This window comes from Microtus ochrogaster, linkage group LG8, assembly GCF_000317375.1.
Source record: "Microtus ochrogaster isolate Prairie Vole_2 linkage group LG8, MicOch1.0, whole genome shotgun sequence".
NCBI lineage: Eukaryota > Metazoa > Chordata > Mammalia > Rodentia > Cricetidae > Microtus > Microtus ochrogaster.
This window is the reverse complement of record NC_022033.1, coordinates 18132847-18150265: the sequence shown is the minus strand read 5'-3', so window position 1 is coordinate 18150265 and position 17419 is coordinate 18132847.

The window sequence follows — 17419 nt, the reverse complement described above, 5'->3', positions numbered from 1 at the left end:
GTCTCCATCTCCAGCCAGGTCTTCCCCTCTGGTCTCCGTCTCCAGCCAGGTGTTTCTCTAACACCTCTCAGAATCTGCCATGACCTTGTGTTTATGGAAAGCAGTCACTGGAATGGATTTAACCCATAGCCACAGAGTTGCCTGCACTTGTTGCTCATAGACAGCCCATCAAGTAGATGTTACACAGCCACTTGACAGAGGCAGAAATGAAGGTCACAGGGGTGAAGGTCTGACTCAAAATCATGAGGCTTGTGGTTCCACATTCAGTGGATTCTAGATCTCCACCCAGCCTTCACTCTTCTGGTTCCTCCTTCAGGGACCATTCTTAAGTTCACCTAAGACACATACAAACGGTCCAGAAGACTTCCTGAGAGTGACTCTGCACTGGCTCCGCCACCTCTCCTTCCTGGGAGCCCCAAGGCTTCTTCCTCAAGTGACAAAGTTAATCATCTCTTCCAGCTTCATTCCTTCCTCACCACAATTTAACCTCAGAGGCACCTGACTCTCTAACAAGAACTTCGAGGTGCATCATCACAGAGACTGGGCCCTTCAGACTTGAGGACATCCTAGCCAGATTCTTCAACATACACCTGTCTTTATTAACATTCCCAAGTTTTAGGTATATGCTGGGGAATATTATTTTCAGGTGTGTGACTTTTGTTTATGCTGTATTTGTTTAACTCTGTAAAATTGTGCTGCTGTGCCTGTCTAAAACACCTGATGGTCTTAATAAAGAGATGAACGGCCAATAGCAAAGCAGGAGCAAGGATAGGCGGGGCTGGCAGGCAGAGAGGATAAACAGAAGGAGAAATCCGGGAGGAGAGAAGAAAAAGGGGAGAACAGGGAGTAAGAGAAAAAGAAGACGATGATTTCAGGGGCCAGTCACCCAGCTGTACACAGCAAGCCACGGAGGAAGGAGTAAATAAAGGTGCACAGAAATGAGAAATAGAAAAGCCCAGAGGCCAAAGGATAATTCAAGTTAAGGAAAGGTGACCAGAAAGAAAGCCGAGATAAGACCATGAGTTCATAACTAAGAATGAGCCTCCATATGTGATTTACTTGGGAGCTGGGTGGTGGAACCCCCAAAAAGCCAAAAGAGCAAAAAAGAATACACAATATATACATATATATGTGTGTGTGTGTGTATGTACATGTTTATATGTATATATGTGTGTATGCATATATATATATATATTACTATTCCACAAATACCCCATGTTCCCCCCTCACCATAGGGCCTTTGCACAAACATAACCTGGAGCTCTCTTTTGTTTCAGGAGCCTTTCCATTAGCTAACTCCTGGACGAACTTCTCCTAACAAGCCTCACATCAGCCACAGGATCTGATAAAGTGCCAAACCAAAGAGTAACCCTTGCTGGCCTGGGTAATAGAGCTCTATAGTAGAGCTCCTGCTTAATATGAACAAGGTCCTGAGTTCAACACCTAGCACCAAAAAGAAAAAGAAGTAACTTATGGCTGTTTTCCTCTTATTATTCTTTCTTCTGTGTATGGTGATTCAGCTACTAAAGAATGAATGAATGAGTGAATAAATGAATGAATATATTTGCTCAACCCCAGTTCTGCCTTGCCTAATCTGTGAGCTTGGGTCAAAGAGGTGCCATGGGTCCCTGGGTATACCACATCAGAGACAGCTAGCCTCTGTCTGAGGAAAGAGTTGACCTCAAGGTTGAGTAACAACTCATGGTCGGAAAGAGGCCTTTTGACTCCTTGAGTTCAGCTGTGGAGCATGCTGGGAATGCAGCGGTGAAGGGAGACATGTGAAAGACATGGACAGAAGCAGCAGTTGGGAAACTAGAGATGAGGCAGGGGAGTTGCCCCCGCTTTCAGCAAGGCTCCGAAGGCAAGCAGCCACTCCTGCAAATGCTGTGTCCGCTAGGTCACAGGGAAGGTGACCAGCTGGGGGGAGAAATGGCCTCCTTCCTTTCTATGCACACACCCCGCTCCTTCCTGCCTCTGGCCCTTTGTGCTTGGTGTCTCCATACCTGCATTTTCCTCCCTGGTTTAAGCAGGGCTGCCTCCTGTCAGTCAACTTTTGTATCAAAGGCTACCTGCTCGGAGACACTTTTCCTAGCCCACCTCCTACTGTCCCCACCCACTCAGTCACTATAGTTGCTGTTTTACAATCCTGCCTTACTTTCTTTGAGGCATTTGCCAGTACATCTAGTCATCTAAGGAAGGTCAGAGCCAGACATGAGGTTCCAGGACCTTGCCTCTGCCTCATGGTCAGCCCTTGTAAGAGGACAGTGAGAAGCAGGAATAGGACAGGGGCTTTGTGTCAGCTGTCCCCAGGGCCCCATAGCAGGATCCAGGTATTTATTCCTTCCATCTTAGCCCCCCCACCAGACTTCTAGGGCCACCCAGCAGACCTAAATCTGCTGGGCTGGTGGGTTCAGAGTGTTGAGTCCCCAGCAAAGGAGAAACCGTTTTCTTGAATTTGTGTCTAAGAAAGGTGGAGAATCACCACACTTCCACCTGTCCCCCCACATCACCACACACCCACCTGCCCCCCTGACATCACCACACACTCGCCTGCCACCCCCCATATCAGCATGACTGTAGTTGGCCTTCAATTTACTCCTCTGTAGAATGGGCTTGATAAAAGTCCATTGGAACTAAGAACTGAAGTAGCAGTCAGAAGCACAGGACAGAGTGTTCAGAAAAATGCTACCCTCACCAGCAGCTTCCCATGGCAACCCACATCCACATCCGGCATGCTGCTGCGATCTTGGTCCCTTGCCCCTCAGAAGTTGCACTGAGAGCCTCCAGAGACACCGAGTCTTACCATGGCCATCAGTCTCACTCAGCCAGTGCGAAGCTCTTTGGTATTGACAGCCTTTGTTCATGCGCAGCTGAAAACAATGTGAGGGGGGCCAGTTTGAGCCCTAGAGACCTCACTCTGAGAAGGGTGACCCTGGCTTTCTTCCGAGTGTCCTCCAGAGTGTTCAAGAAACTTGTCAACCCATGACCCAGAACAGCTCCATTGACCAACTAGGAGAGAAGCATCTATACCTTACAGTCAAGTGTGAGTGTGTGTGTGTGTGTGGTACATGTATGTGTTTGTGTGTATGTATGTTCTTGTTGCATGTAGGTATGTGAGTGTATCTGTGGAAGCCAGAGGTCCACTTTGGCTATCTTCCTCCATTACTATCCACCTAAGTTTTTAGAAAATGTGTCTTGCTTAATCCAGCTTATCAGTTTACCTTGGCTAGCTGAACAGTGAACGAGCTCTGGGCTTCTAACTACCCCTTCCTGCTGCCCAGCCCTCAACACTGGCCTTAGAGAGGCTCACTGCCATTGGCCAGCTGTTTAGATAGATTAGTCAGATTCCCAACCTGCACAAAACACATCTCACCAAATGAGCCCTCTTCCCACCCTGTTTTCCTGATTCTCTCTCTCTTGTCTTTATTTTCTTTCTCCTTCCATATTTAAGTCCAACCCCTCTGTGACTCCCTCTGTCCACAGCTCTATACCTCTGACCCCTTGGAGGGGGAGGCCCCCTCCTCCTCTGTCCTGTGTCTTGGCTGGCAGTCAGATGCTGGCTCTTGGAAGCCATTTCAAATCCCAGAGAGAAGAAATTTCTAATCCTGAGTGGGTCAGGGGAAACCTCTGCTCACAGAAAGTGGGAGTTCCGTTTTCAAAGAAGCTGCTTTCTCTTGGTAAGTAAGGCCAGGCAGACCAGAACTGCAATCTATGTCTGGAAGGACCGGGAACCAGACACACCCTCTGCTCCAGCTCTCTGGACCAACCAGTGCTCGTGTCATGTGCTGGGATATCAGACCGTCAGATGTCACCATTCAGAGCCAAGATCCAGTGAGGTGTGGCAGCAGAGAAAGCGGGAGGTGGTTACTCGGGCCAAATGGTGTCATTACTGCCAATTAGAGAAATGGCCCATTATCACCATCTAGTCATCGGCATCACAGGTGTGCCCCCGTGGACACCCACCAGGACGCCGCCACTAAATGCTCCTGCTTCTCCTCGCCTCCTACTCTTGCCACATAGCTTGAGGGTAAAGGCTTTGCATTGCCTGCTCCTTTGCTGGGGCGGAATTCTCTGAGACAGAGTACTATGCAACCCAGAACCTCAGTAGGTGGTGAGCACCCCGTCCAGTAAGAGAGTTAACAGAGTGATAAGTTCCTGAGTCGAAAGAAAATTTATCACTAAAGTGCCTTCTAAACTAACACTGAAGAACCTTCCAGAAGGACAGTAATGATTTAATGTTTTCTAAGTGTGCCTACAATCTCTCCCTTCAGAAAGTGTGTGTCGTGGTTCAGATAAGTTAAAAGATAGAGATTCAAGGCTTGGGGTTCTAAGTGCCGTTTTGCTGTGACGCGAACTGTGACTGTCTTTGTTCCTGCAAATTTCATTCAAAATGAATGAAAACACAGGTGGTCATCACTTGAGGTTCAAGAATCCAAAATGAGGAGCCAGAGCTGGATCCGACCTGCTCTCCAACGCTGCGCACCCTTAAACAAGCCATGATCCTTTGTAAGCCTGAGATACCAAAGAGGCCCAAGAACCTATCAGTGAGAAAGAACCCATGACCCATGTTCCTGTCACTCATAAAGACACAGCAAATAGAGGACTGTATTTGTATATTATAATATAGTAGGGAACTAGGACTCTGTAGATAACAACAGACTGTATGGCCCAGGTGGATCTAAGAGTTTTGACTTCAGCCTGAGCAGGCGCTGTCAGAGCCTAGGCCTCAGCCCTGCCCTCCTATGACACAATCTACCTGCTGCGGTCTGAATCCCTGGGTTCTCCACCCTGCCCAGCTCCAACGCCACCCCAGGATCCCCCTCCTCTCGGAACTTGACGTGATTCTTTTAACCATTAAACACTTAGCTTCGTGTTTTCCACCTTCAGAAGTTTCTAAACAGTAATTAGGCCACGGAACACCCTGCCAGGTGGTGAGAATAAATATCATTAGTGTAGGAGGGGGTGTGGGGTAAGTAAAGGTGCTCCAAGGCTTGGCACACGGCTGGGACGGGCTGGCGTGAGGTGGAGCTGTCCCATTCTGAACTCCCAGCTTCCGAGCTCTCTTGGGTGGAGCAGGGACCAACCGCTGGAGATGTAAGGACAGGTGGTGATGTGATTAATGGAGACCACACTGGCTTTGGCTTCCAAAAGAGCTGCTGCCTGCATATGTGTCTGGTTGTGTGCTGTTATATATACCCCACATGTATGTGTGTGTGCTTGTATGTGTGTGCACACGTGCACGAACACCAGAGGTCAACCTGTCTGAGCATCAACGTCCTCAACTAAAAACTAATGGTCCTAAGAGTTCCCAATATGTCAAACTTCGATGGAGGCAAAGAGCGTAAAAGTAGCACACACCACGCACCAAGCGTAGGAGTTGGCACTCTATATGGACCAGCCTAGAATCCCCAGAGCCTTTTAGTGGAAGCACTTTTCTACTCTGTAATGAGGAAACAAGCTCCACAGGGGAGGAAGCTGAGCAAGACCAGTGGGGTTTATCCTTGAGCCCAGGGCTCCTCCTCAGAGTCCTGTTCTATTCGGCACAGAATGTGGGATGCAGCTTGGGGAAGATGTCCCCACTGCCTCCACCTAGATTTCAAACCATACAGGGAGGAGGCACTGGTTGAGAAAGAGGGCAGCGCTGCCAGTTTGGTCCTGGGAGGTGAGATCTATGTAGGCAGGAAAGCTGGAAATGGGAAACCCCACCCAGATGCCTGTTGAGCATCCATAAGTCCCCATCTGTGACATTAATTACACGTTCAGTGGACCTTCTACACACAGAGAGCAGGAACGGAGGCAGAAAATGTCTGGAATTGTGGGCCTGGTGCCTTCTTTCACACCACTGTGATGAAGAGGAGGGAACTGGCGAGCCTGTGAAGCCCGTTCCCTTGCCGGATCCACTTGGAATAGCTCCGACAGTTTCCCCTCCTTCTCATGTCCATCGCTGCACCAACGCAGCTGTTATGGCCCGGGTTTTTGCAACAGTTTCCTATCTGGTTTTGTGGCTACCAATCTCTCACTTCATCTAACTCACCCTCCCTACAAACCATCAGAGCCATCCTCATAAAATACAAATCTGATCTTGTCTGAGTTTCATACCCCTGTAAAAGCCTGCAGTCTACAGTAATGGCTCAGTGGTTGATACTTCTTGCTGCTCTCGCAAAGGACCTGAATTTGCTTCCCAGCACCCAAGCTAAAAAGCTCACAACCACATATAACTCCAGTTCCAGAGGATCAGCGCCCTCTTTTGGATTCCATAAGTACTCACACTCAGATGGCACATGCATTTGCACACACACACACGCACACACAGGCACACACACACACACTAATAAAAATAAAAATCAACCTTATAAAAATACCCTCAAACAACAAACCTTCAATAGACTCCATTATTTTTAGGATCTTGTCCAGAGTGCTAGTCATTGGCCCCATTTTACTGCAGTAGAAATAAAAGAAAAAATTACTAGAATATGATACTTTCGGATCTTCTCCTGTGTTTCATTTTGTGTGTGTGGATGTGGGGGTGGGGGAGTATATTGATGACAAAATACTTGAGCAAATATACCTTAGTGGAAGAAAGGTATATTTCAGGACATGGTTTCAGAATTTTGAGGTCATTGCAGTGGGAAGGGTGTGATCAATCAGCTCACTCCATGGCAACCAGCAAGCCGAGAGGGCCAACACCTGCAAGGTTGACGTTCCTGTGTTTATCCCTTTTTATCCCATTGCAGACTCCCTACCTTTACCTCCAGCCTATGGGGATTCCCACATGCAGGACAGGTCTTTCTGCCCTACTTGATCCTCTGGAAATGCCCTCACGAACACTCCCAAAGCTGTGCTTTCCTCATCTCCCAGGTATTTCTCAACAGAGTCAAGGCTGAGCCTCACATCTCTCCTCACTTCTCTAAAAGGCAGCATCCAGGAAGTAAGGATGCTCATGAGATGCAAAGGCCAGTTTGTCTGTCTGATCTGCCTAACAAAGGCTGAGATGCTCGTGATATTTGGGAGGGGCGTGTTGTGTGTGTGTGTGAAAGAGAGAGAGAGAGAGACAGAGACAGAGAGAGAGAGAGAGAGAGACAGAGAGACAGAGAGAGACAGAGAGAGAGAGCGCAGAGAGAGAGAGAGAGAGAGAGAGAGAGAGCGCTGAGAGCAAGCAACATGTGTGGCATTGATAGTTAAAACTGAGAAATAGAAGGAACTTTGGAGAGCCTATAAGGGAAGGATCTTGAATACTGGAGCTTACAGAGTAGCCCTTTTCATGAAAAGCTTCCCTCAGAAACTAAATTAATGCTACACTGCCAACACTGGGCTGAATCATATAGGACCTCCAGATTTGTTCAGGTTACACAGACATTGGCATTTACACTAAGTTCATGAAGTTGGTTTAACCACCTTCCCGGTAAGATTGATGCTTCATTGCAGTGTAACCCTAATGTAATTAGTGTAACCCTAACGGTCCATAATCCCTTGTCTCAAGTCTTCACACGGGGATATTTTGACTGTACGTTCTCTTCAAGATCAGTCTTGGCAGTCCTGAGTGAACAGAGGCAGCTGATCTTCACCAACAAGTCCCAGCATTAAAACAAAGAAGCAGTGCATTGTTGTTGAAAATGTGACTGAACGTTGGTCTCACCCTGGTTTCTTTAAGCTTAAAGTTTCCATTGAAAACATGTCAGCCTCACTCCTCAGTGCCACCACTTTCTGTTTTGGTCCTCACCACTTCCAGATGAAGATGGAAAAACAGAAGTTTAAAGGGTAGAAGAAGAAGTCTCTGAACATTCAAAATAACAAAGGGGGGAAGTTGTCCAATTTGGTCTTCTTCTCACTGCCCAGTGAAAATTTGTTTAACCTTCCTCTTGCCTGGAAAGGGTACTATAAGAAGGGTTCCTTTGCAGGAGCGGTCCACTGAAGCATCTTCAACGATCTATGTAAGAAAGGAACTTACAAAGCCAAGCACCCCTCTAACTGCCAGGACTTCTGCATCCCAAAGCTTGGGAAGATTGAATACTAGGATACTATTCCTTCTTCCTCCTGGGCTTGTGGCTTTATTTCATTGTGGGAACCATCTCAAGATTACGGTTCTCTTTCATGAACTAGAGAACTGGTTCTTAAAATATTCCATGTTGCCTAAGAAGCAGCTCAGAGAGCTGAGAGTCCAGCAAGCTCTTCCATCCTTCAGTTTTCAGAACCAGCAACTCCTGAGCCTCAACTGATGCCGTATGAAAAGAGAACGTTAAAAACACACCTACAGGAGACATGATGCTAGAGATGGCATAGGGAAATGCATGCTTGAAAATTCTGAATGGATGTCAACTTTGTACAACACTAAAAGAGACAATAAAGTCACCCCCAAAGGGAATAAAGTCACCCCAAAGGGAAGAGATAGAAATTTCCCCCTTTCACTTCCTCCTTACATTGTTGCCTTCCCTTTAAGGGTGGCTACTTTGGGGGTCTTACCTCCTGCCTTAGGAGATGCCAGATGTGCCTTCAGAGAGTAGAAGGTGGGGGATCCTGGAGGTAGCTCTTTGGCCAATCTCTAGGCAAGGTAAACTGAAACCCTGTGTCTGAGTTTCACGTGGCTACCAGCTCTTGTGCCCAGCTCATACTTCACCATTTGGTGACCAGGCATTACCTCACCTCCAAGAGCCACAACTTCTTTAAAAAATATATCTATTTCGGGGTCTTGCTTTGGGGATTTGATGCGGTCAAACTCTATTTTGCTTGGTAATAAATAGGAAGTTCTTCATAATTGTTGTGGAACATGGTACCACACTGCGTTAGGTTTTCTTGCCCTCATTCTGCACCTCCTGAACTTCTCCCCTTTAGAGCCTTCTGTGTGTCTGTCCTTTCTGGTCACCTTGTCTGTGTCCCTCATGTTCTGGGAGTCTCATGGATGGGCACAGACCACATACACCCCTGAAGCTAAGAATCATTGCAAACTCTCAGAATATACTCTCAGATATATTTATCTGCATGTTACCACCTCAGTCAGAATATATTCTCAGATATATTTATCTGAATGTTACCACCTCAGTTTCTGCTCTCTGAGATTTCTGCCCATGTCCATGTTAACGTTACCACCCTCTGTTGCTCTTACCTCTTCAAATAATCCTTCTGCTTTGTCCAACCATTCTGCTGGACCTGTAGCCCACAACTCTACTTCACATCCCGGGGTAAGAGAATGAGAAGAGTCACATTGCACTATGCCTTGAAATCGTCAGGAAGTTAAGCCCTGGCTGCCTCGTCCCTTACTATTGTTTATGGCAAGTCTGAGGACTTCTAGAATTTGTTTTTTTTTCTTTTTATTTGGATGTTACCAAACAATCATGGGATGAACACTTGGGGTGAATCATTGGCATCCACAGAGTAAACATAAAAACTTGACAACATTGAGCACATCACTCACTGGGCTCTCTAATCACTCCTGACGATGGTTCCACTGTTAAGGGTGGCATTACTGCCAACTAAGGCTGAAATTTAGAGAGAGTAAATCACTTGGCCAGAAACCCACATTATAATGGCAGGGCTGGGAATGGAACACAGAGGTTGGCTGACTCCAAAATCATACTCTTAATTATATGATGAACCTCACCTAAGGGAAAAGAAGCAAAGAAATGTGGACCCAGAGACTAGCCCTAACCATACTTCTCTCTTTGATAGTTTGATCAGAGCATGTGGAAAGGTGGGATGCTGTGGAACAATCCTTATCTATACTATGAATACGTATTACTCTCATTGGTTAATAAAAAGCTGACAGACCAACAGCTGGACAAGAAGTTAGGCAAGAAAGTCAAACTGAGAAGGATGGGAAAGAGGCTGGAGTCAAACGCCAGCCAGCTGACCAGGAAGCAAGACATGCTATGAGCCACATAGCAATACATAGATTAATAGATATGGGTTAATTGAAATGTAACAGTTACCCAGTAACAAGCCTGAGCTATCAGCCAAGCATATATAATTAATATAAGCCTCTGTGTGGTAATTTGGGAAATGGCTGCTGGGTATATGGGAACAGCCAGTCGAAACAGGAAACATTTATCTGCAGTGGGACCTCTGTCTCTTTATTAATCCTAAACTGGAGAAAGTCTAACCTCTTTAGGATTGTGTGTGTGTGCTCGCACGCACACATGCGTGTGCACACACATATGCATGTGCACACATCTACATTTACACATGTCAATGGAAGCAGACAGTGAATGAAGTATTTAAAGCCCAGAGACTTCTGAGGCTTACCTATTCAGGCCAGAATGGACCCTGTGGGGAGCTTAGATGCTCTCAAAATTTGTCCTCTGACTTCCACACATGTGCTGTTGCAAGTCTCCCCCCCCAAAAAAAAGATGATGATGATGATGATGATGATGATGATGATGATGATGATAACAATAATGACAATAACTATTAAATGAATATAATTAAGAAAAAATCTACTCGAGTCAGCTTTCCAGGCACAATCTGCCTTCTCCTACAAAGGCATGTAGAAGTCCTTTGCTGAAGTGAAAGCCTGGTCCACTGTGGAATTGATCATGTCTGAGTCCCCCACTGCGACCTGTGGAAGGATTTGGGCACCCCAAAAGTTACTGCTTTGGTGAACATGGGTTTAGGGGCTGTGTGAGTCAAAGAAACCTCTGTAGACAGGACCGCATAACACTCTCACAAGTGGGTCAGCGTTTCTGATTCTGGCCTGGTGTTTGGAACAGAATGGGAAGAACTAAAGAAAGTGTGACATGATCATTGGAATTTTCTAGGTGCTGGGGGCTCATAGTACTGAGTCTCATGGAAACTAGAAAGAGAAGAGACCCTACTTTACAGTGTCTCCGGCTGTTGTTCTGGATTCTCCTAGGCTTCAGACAAGCTTCCTGCATCCCCTCCTATGAGTCTTCCCAAAGACAACCTGCCTCTTTTGCACCCACCAGAGCCCACAAAGGACCAATGCTCCCCTTAGCTGGACCACACAAACTCCCCTGTGAAATGGAGGGAAATTGGTGGCACAGCAACCTGATTTGAACCCAGCCCCACTATTTAGTAGGAGGGTGTAAACTTATCTATACTGTGTCCATAATATATAATGTCATAGCTTGGTGATTTATACAGAAATAAGATTGGTTTGGAGTCTCAGGTCTGGAGGGGTAAGGTCCCTTTGCCAGCTCTGAAGTAGTACATAGCATCATCTGGCAGAAGATAGGAGTCACACGTATGTACATCTGTCTATCTGGTCTCTGTCCCCTCTCTCACAAAACCACCAGGATTCTGTCATGAGGGATCCTGCTCAATTCCTTTGCTTAATTTTAATTTTAATTTGCTCCAAGGCCCACCTCTAAATACTATAGTTAGATTAAGTGCCCATACTCTTAATGCCTTGTTGGTGGAGGGTTGCTTGTTGGTTCCCAGCTACTAAGCAACTTAGACCCGAAATAAACATACAGAAACTTTATTATTTAAAACATGGTTTGGTCCATTAGCTCTAGCTTCTTATTTGCTAACTCTTACATCTTAATTTAACCCATCTCCTAATGGTCAGGGCCTACCAGCAAAGTTTCAGCACGTCTGTCTCAGGCTCCAAGGCTTCTCTTAACTCTGCCTTCTTCCTCCCAGCATTCAGTTTAGTTTTCCCTACCTAGCTCTGTTCTACCCTATCATGGGCTCAAGACAATTGCTTTATTAACTAATGTTATTCATAGCATACAGAGGGGAATCCCACATCAATGCCTCATAATTTGGCAAATGGGGGTTAAACAGCAATTCACAAAGCTTTGAGAAACCCTCACACCACATGAAAACCACTTGGAGGCACTTTCTTTATTTCTACTCAAACCATTTTCCTTTACAATTAGCGTCTTTTGAGCTGGGGACATAGCTCGGTTGTTAAAGTGCTTAAGTACCCGACTACAATCCTCAGAACCCCCATGCAAAAAAAAAAAAAAGACGAACACAACAGGTGCCTATTATCCTAGCAAGAGGCAGAGACAAGATCCATAGGGCTTACTGGCCAGCCTGAGCTCTCTTTGCCACAGCAAGTCAAAGGCAGACCTGGGATCCAGACCAGGCCCCAGATTAAGACTTTGTTCCATTCGAATATTAATTCAATTCTTCACAAAAACCAAAATCCTTCCTTGAAGACCTACTATGTCTGCGCCCCAGCTCTAGATGCTGAGAATAACCAAGGAGGTAAGCCAGGCCCTAGATGCAGCCATAGGCAAGCAATGCAAAATCTCCACATTTGTGGTGTTCCTATTTCTGCTCCTTCACACCACCCCTCCAATTCTGGTAGCCCAACACTGGAGGGGAATCGGAACACAGTAACCCCATAACCTCTAGCATACATGCCGGCTTTACAGAGCACAGAAGCATGAAGCCCTGCCCATGGGTGGAGACAGAGGCCTGGGACTAGCCACTTCCTGCTTGCCTGGGCAGACCAGGTTGAAGTTCCCTGGCACCTGTGGCAGGACTGGGCTAGAGACATAGACACAACCTGGAAATTACAGGTGACAAATCTCCCCTTTCCTCCCCTCCATCTGGCACCCCCTCCCTGTCCTCAGCCAAGCACAAGAGCTATCGCTCACGTTTACGAGGCCTGTGTGCAGGTTGCAGACCTACCATCATCAGTAATGGGTTGTTGTTTTTATTTTCCATTTATGGGGAGTCTGAGTTACTACCTACGGTGGCCGCAGCCATCAAACTGCTCCAGGGGCTGAGATTTACATACGAGCCACGTGACCCGCAACAAGCTTAGAGAGAGGAGGGATCAAGGGACATTTACAGTCTAATTAGAGCTGATGATTGATACAGAGAGAGTGCAAAGATCAGCCTCTTCTGCCCCTAAAAGCCTGGGAAACCTTCACCCACAATGCATTGTTACAGATTCTGGAACACAGGGCATAAAACCAGGGCTCAGAAGAGGTGAGCGTAGGGTTCCACCCTGGTGTGAATCTAAAGAGGTCTACCTAGGAAGCAGGTGAGGAGGAAGCAGGGGAGGAAGGCCCTCTAGCCCTCTCTCCATTGTATCAAATTAAGGTAGTAATTACCATATTAGCTGAACAAAGGTCCCTGACAACCAGTTAATAAGCTACGGTGGCCTGCACAGCTTTCATCCCAAGATCTCAAAATGTATTATAAATAATTTAATGCTATCATTTGATGATGTGTGCAGCCAAAGACCCTTACGACCTCTACTTTCTGGGGTTTTTTTTTTCTCCCACTTTACAGGGAATGCAGTTAAGCCTCCTGTGCCCAAGTAGAGAGACTGAGGCACGGGGATGGGGGAGGGGGGACACTAGTTTAGATCATATGATGCTCCACAGATGCCTTAGGCTCCACTCCCCGCTGTTTCTCTCTACAGGATGAAAGGCTGTCCCACCCCCAGCCCCACCCATTCTCAGGACCTGTTATGTGTTGGAATGTTCCCTGTTGGAAAGATCCTTGGTCCCAATGGGGAAGGTGCACAGATCCCTTGCTAGCCCTGACCTGGGCCCCTGCCACTCTGTGAATTCCCTACCTGGAACGTGGTAGGAAAGTATACTCCTTTTTCATGTGGCTGAGTGGACCCACACGTTTGGATTCCTACAAGAAAAATACATGTTTCCATCAAGTGTCCGAAACCTGTGCCCTTCGCATCTACCATTTAGCTGCTGCCTCCCCAAAAGCTATCATTTTCTATTTCCTGTGACTAACAGGCACTGGCAGCTTAATTTACATGTGGCAAGATGCTATATCCAAAAAGCCATTTCGTCATCGGCTGCCGTCAGGGCTCCAGAGCCTGTGCTAGGACCTACACAGAGACTGTAGGGGCCAAGAGCACACTGTGTTACCCATGTGCAGGGCAGGCGATCTGTCTGTAAGGCGGGCCTTGAGCTCTGTCCTGCCCAGATCCAGGCATTATGGAGTAAAGCCTTTGCTGAATTATTCCTCTCTCCCATTCAGCTGAACTTCCTGGCTCTGAATCTTCCCTGGAATTCCTTAACAGTGTGAGTGATGCGGTGTGGTAGGTAGCTGTTCCCACTGCACATGTGTGAACCCTGAGATTGGAGAGCTATTTACATAAACTACACAAACAGCAGATGCCTGGATGATGAAGGAACTCAATTTCGTGTTCCTCTTACAGTCCCCCAGCTAACCCACCATCCAAATAAAGAAATTTGCCTACTGACTGGTTTGAACCCCCAAGCTCCCTCTGAACCAGCATGCTGGGGGAATAACACTTCATCCGAAGCAAAAGGGAAAACTGGCAGATATCCAGCTCCTCTGGAAACTCAGTGCAGAATATTTGGGGGTGAGGAATTTTACTATCATCATTATTATAATTGCTACCACAAATAAAATTAACTAGATCATGCTAGGTGTCCTCATTGCCTGTGGGACATTTAGCTGTATCTGCACTTCAGTGGAATTACAGCAAGCCCCAGCCCATCTTCTTGTCTATGTGGATGAAGCAACCATGTCTTGTCTGTGATCGCTGCCTCATTTTCATGCGTCAGATATTCATTGGGTACCAGTGATATGTCACACCCAGTGCTGGAGGTCAGGATGACATGGATGACTGAGACAGACCCCACCCTTGTGAAACACCCGGGCTAGAGAAGCCATTGAGTGCAGATCCCAGGAGGAGGGTGCCAGGGCCGATGGAAGAAGGCTAAGAAATCAGAAAAGTCCAAGACAGACCAGTCACAGTTGCAATGGGAAGACAGCTAGCTACTGACTCAGAGGCCACTAACAGAATAAGTGGGGCTTACAAAGCTTTGGAAATCGCTTTGCCTCCTTGGGATGACCACGTCTCAACTCGGCTACTTCAATAGTTTACACGGCTATAACAAAGCACCCATGACTGAGTGACTTAAGCAAATACATTTACTTCTCTCAGTTCTGGAGACTGTGAAGTCCAACACTGAGGCACCAGAGGATCTGGTGCCTGATGGTGTATAATGCTTGGTAACTGGAAGTCATCTTCTAATTGTACTCTCACGTGACTATGGACCGAGATAAAGAATGCCCTCCTGGGTCTTCTTTGGACATTGATCCCACGAGGAAGGCTCACCCGCATGGGATAGGGGCTAATTAAGATGTTAGCCTTAAAGAGCCTCTCATTTTTAGCCTCCCCACCTCTGCACTCTGCCACAGTAGGTGATACTGGGCTCTTATTTAGCCCTGATATTTTCCATGGGTTAAAGAAGATTCTGTCCTCACCAAAAGCTTACACTCTTGAGTATCCCTGCAAACAAGCTTTCCTCACCCAGAAAAGAGTCTAACAGCATCAACTTAGGGTTATTTTTGTTTGTTGCTTTAAAAAAAAAAAGACAGAATCCCTCTCTGTCCAAGACTAGAACTCAACACAGCACCCAACCTCTGTATCCTCCTCCTGCCTCAGCCTCCCAAGTTCTGCTCTATCTGGGATCTTAGACCTGGAAATAGACTCTTAAGGGGTTAAATGGTGGGCTGCCAGTTAAAGTACAGCAAGCCCTGTCCCCTCCACAGACATTCAACCCAGGCATCTGAAAGCTGGGTGCAGAAAGAAGGACATTGAGAGTTATTTTCTAATCGATAGAAGTCTAAACCAAAGAGGTTGGTAACAGTATTTGATGCTCACATAGAAGAATCTGGGATGTGGGACCACTGCTTGCTTGCCTGTTGGCCCCCTCAAAGTCTTGTACAAATTAGGGTCTTTTCACCTGGTCCAGAGAGCCATTGTCTCTACCGTGGAGTCTTCCTCGGTCTTTAAAAGGGGAGGGAACCCCGCTATTTGAGGTAACACGAGAATGATTAGAGTACTATACTGGGTAAAACAAGTGAGTCACAGAACAGATGGGTGTGCCTGGCTCTACTTACATGGTATATTTCAAATAGTCAAAGTTATTGGTAGTTGCCAGAATGGTAGTTGCCAGAGGCTAGGGGCAAAGGGAGGGGAGAACAGGGTTAAGGGTTTCAGAGATGCAAAAGAACAGAACCAGGCCTAGTGACTGGGAGGGGTGTGCACAGCACTGCTTCTGTGGTTAACAATACTGTACTCGGCGCTTCAATATTTTAGAGGGGAAAAATCTCATTTTAATTGTTCCTGTCACACAAAGAAATGGGGACGGGGTGACAGAACCCAAGAAACTTTTAGAGACGGTGGGTATATGCATTACCTTAATTGGGTGATGGGCTCCAGGGCTCAGTCCTCTGTGCAAACTAATCAAATTCTATACATTAAATCTGTGTCTTTTTAATATCAATTATAACTCCATAAATCATGTGTTTTTTTTTTTTTAAAGTAGAGGTGAAAGAAACCACATACGTTCCTAGAAAGCCTTGGACATAGGAACTCTGCCTCATCCTTATGCCAAACTCCATAAAAATCTCCCTTTTATGCGGCTGGCTGTGTGGACAGAGTAGCATTCCTGCCCTGGTTGGCAACTCTATAGAGCCGATCGCAGGCACTTGGACTTATTGGCTCTGACATATGGGTCATGCTCCCGGGCTGGGGGTTTTTGTTTTGTTTTGTTCCTAATATATATAGTTTTATAAGATTTCTTTTATGTTAGGCTGACTCTTTGATCTCCCCAGGAAACTCTCCCCCGCCCCCGGGGTTTTCTTTTAATCTACAAAAATCACTGACCACAGCTGCAGACTGGGAGGGATTCCGTAAAAAAGACAAGCAGAGCCAGGGAGGGAGAAGGCAGAACATTGGCTGGGAAAGAGATAACACGGAGTCTGTGGCTGCTCCTCTAAGACCCTGCAGCCTGAGGCTGGCAATCCAGGGCATCCCAGACCATGTATCCCAGAATGCAGGACTGCAAGGCGGCTCTGCACCAAGCTTTGCTCCGATGTCTGGTGCTTTAATCTTCATAACAGCCTGGTGGAATGAAGACATGAGATGCTCTTAACAACTGAGGAAACGGAGGCTCAGGGGACTCTTAGGCTGGGTTCCTCTGAGCAGACACAGAGACGGGAGTTTCTTTCATTCTTAGGCCATTTTGAGTTTAAAGAAGAATGGCGGTCGTCCGTCCCCCCCCCCCTTGCACAAGCTGCTTCTGTGGATGTTGATCCAGACTCCCCAGTTGCTACATTTTGCCCAGTTTGTTTATCCTTCCCCTTCTCCCTTCACTCCAGACTCCAGTGATTATAAAGAAATGAGAAAGAAAATGAGAGATATCACACATCTTTATCACCAAACGTTAGAATGTTTATGCCCTAGGGACAGGGACCTTCTTTAACACAGTCCACAGTATAATTATCAAAACCGGTACATTTAGCGCTGCTGCAATGTCACTGCACCTGTGCAAAGCACATATTCAAGTTTTGCCAATGTAGTAATTAAAGTCTTTTATAAACCGTTTGTTCTTCCTGGTTCAAGACCCCATCCCAGGCCATGCACTGTGTTTAATAATTCTGTTCCTTTATTTAAACTCCTTTGGGCTAACGCTTATATTCAACCTTCCTTGGTTTT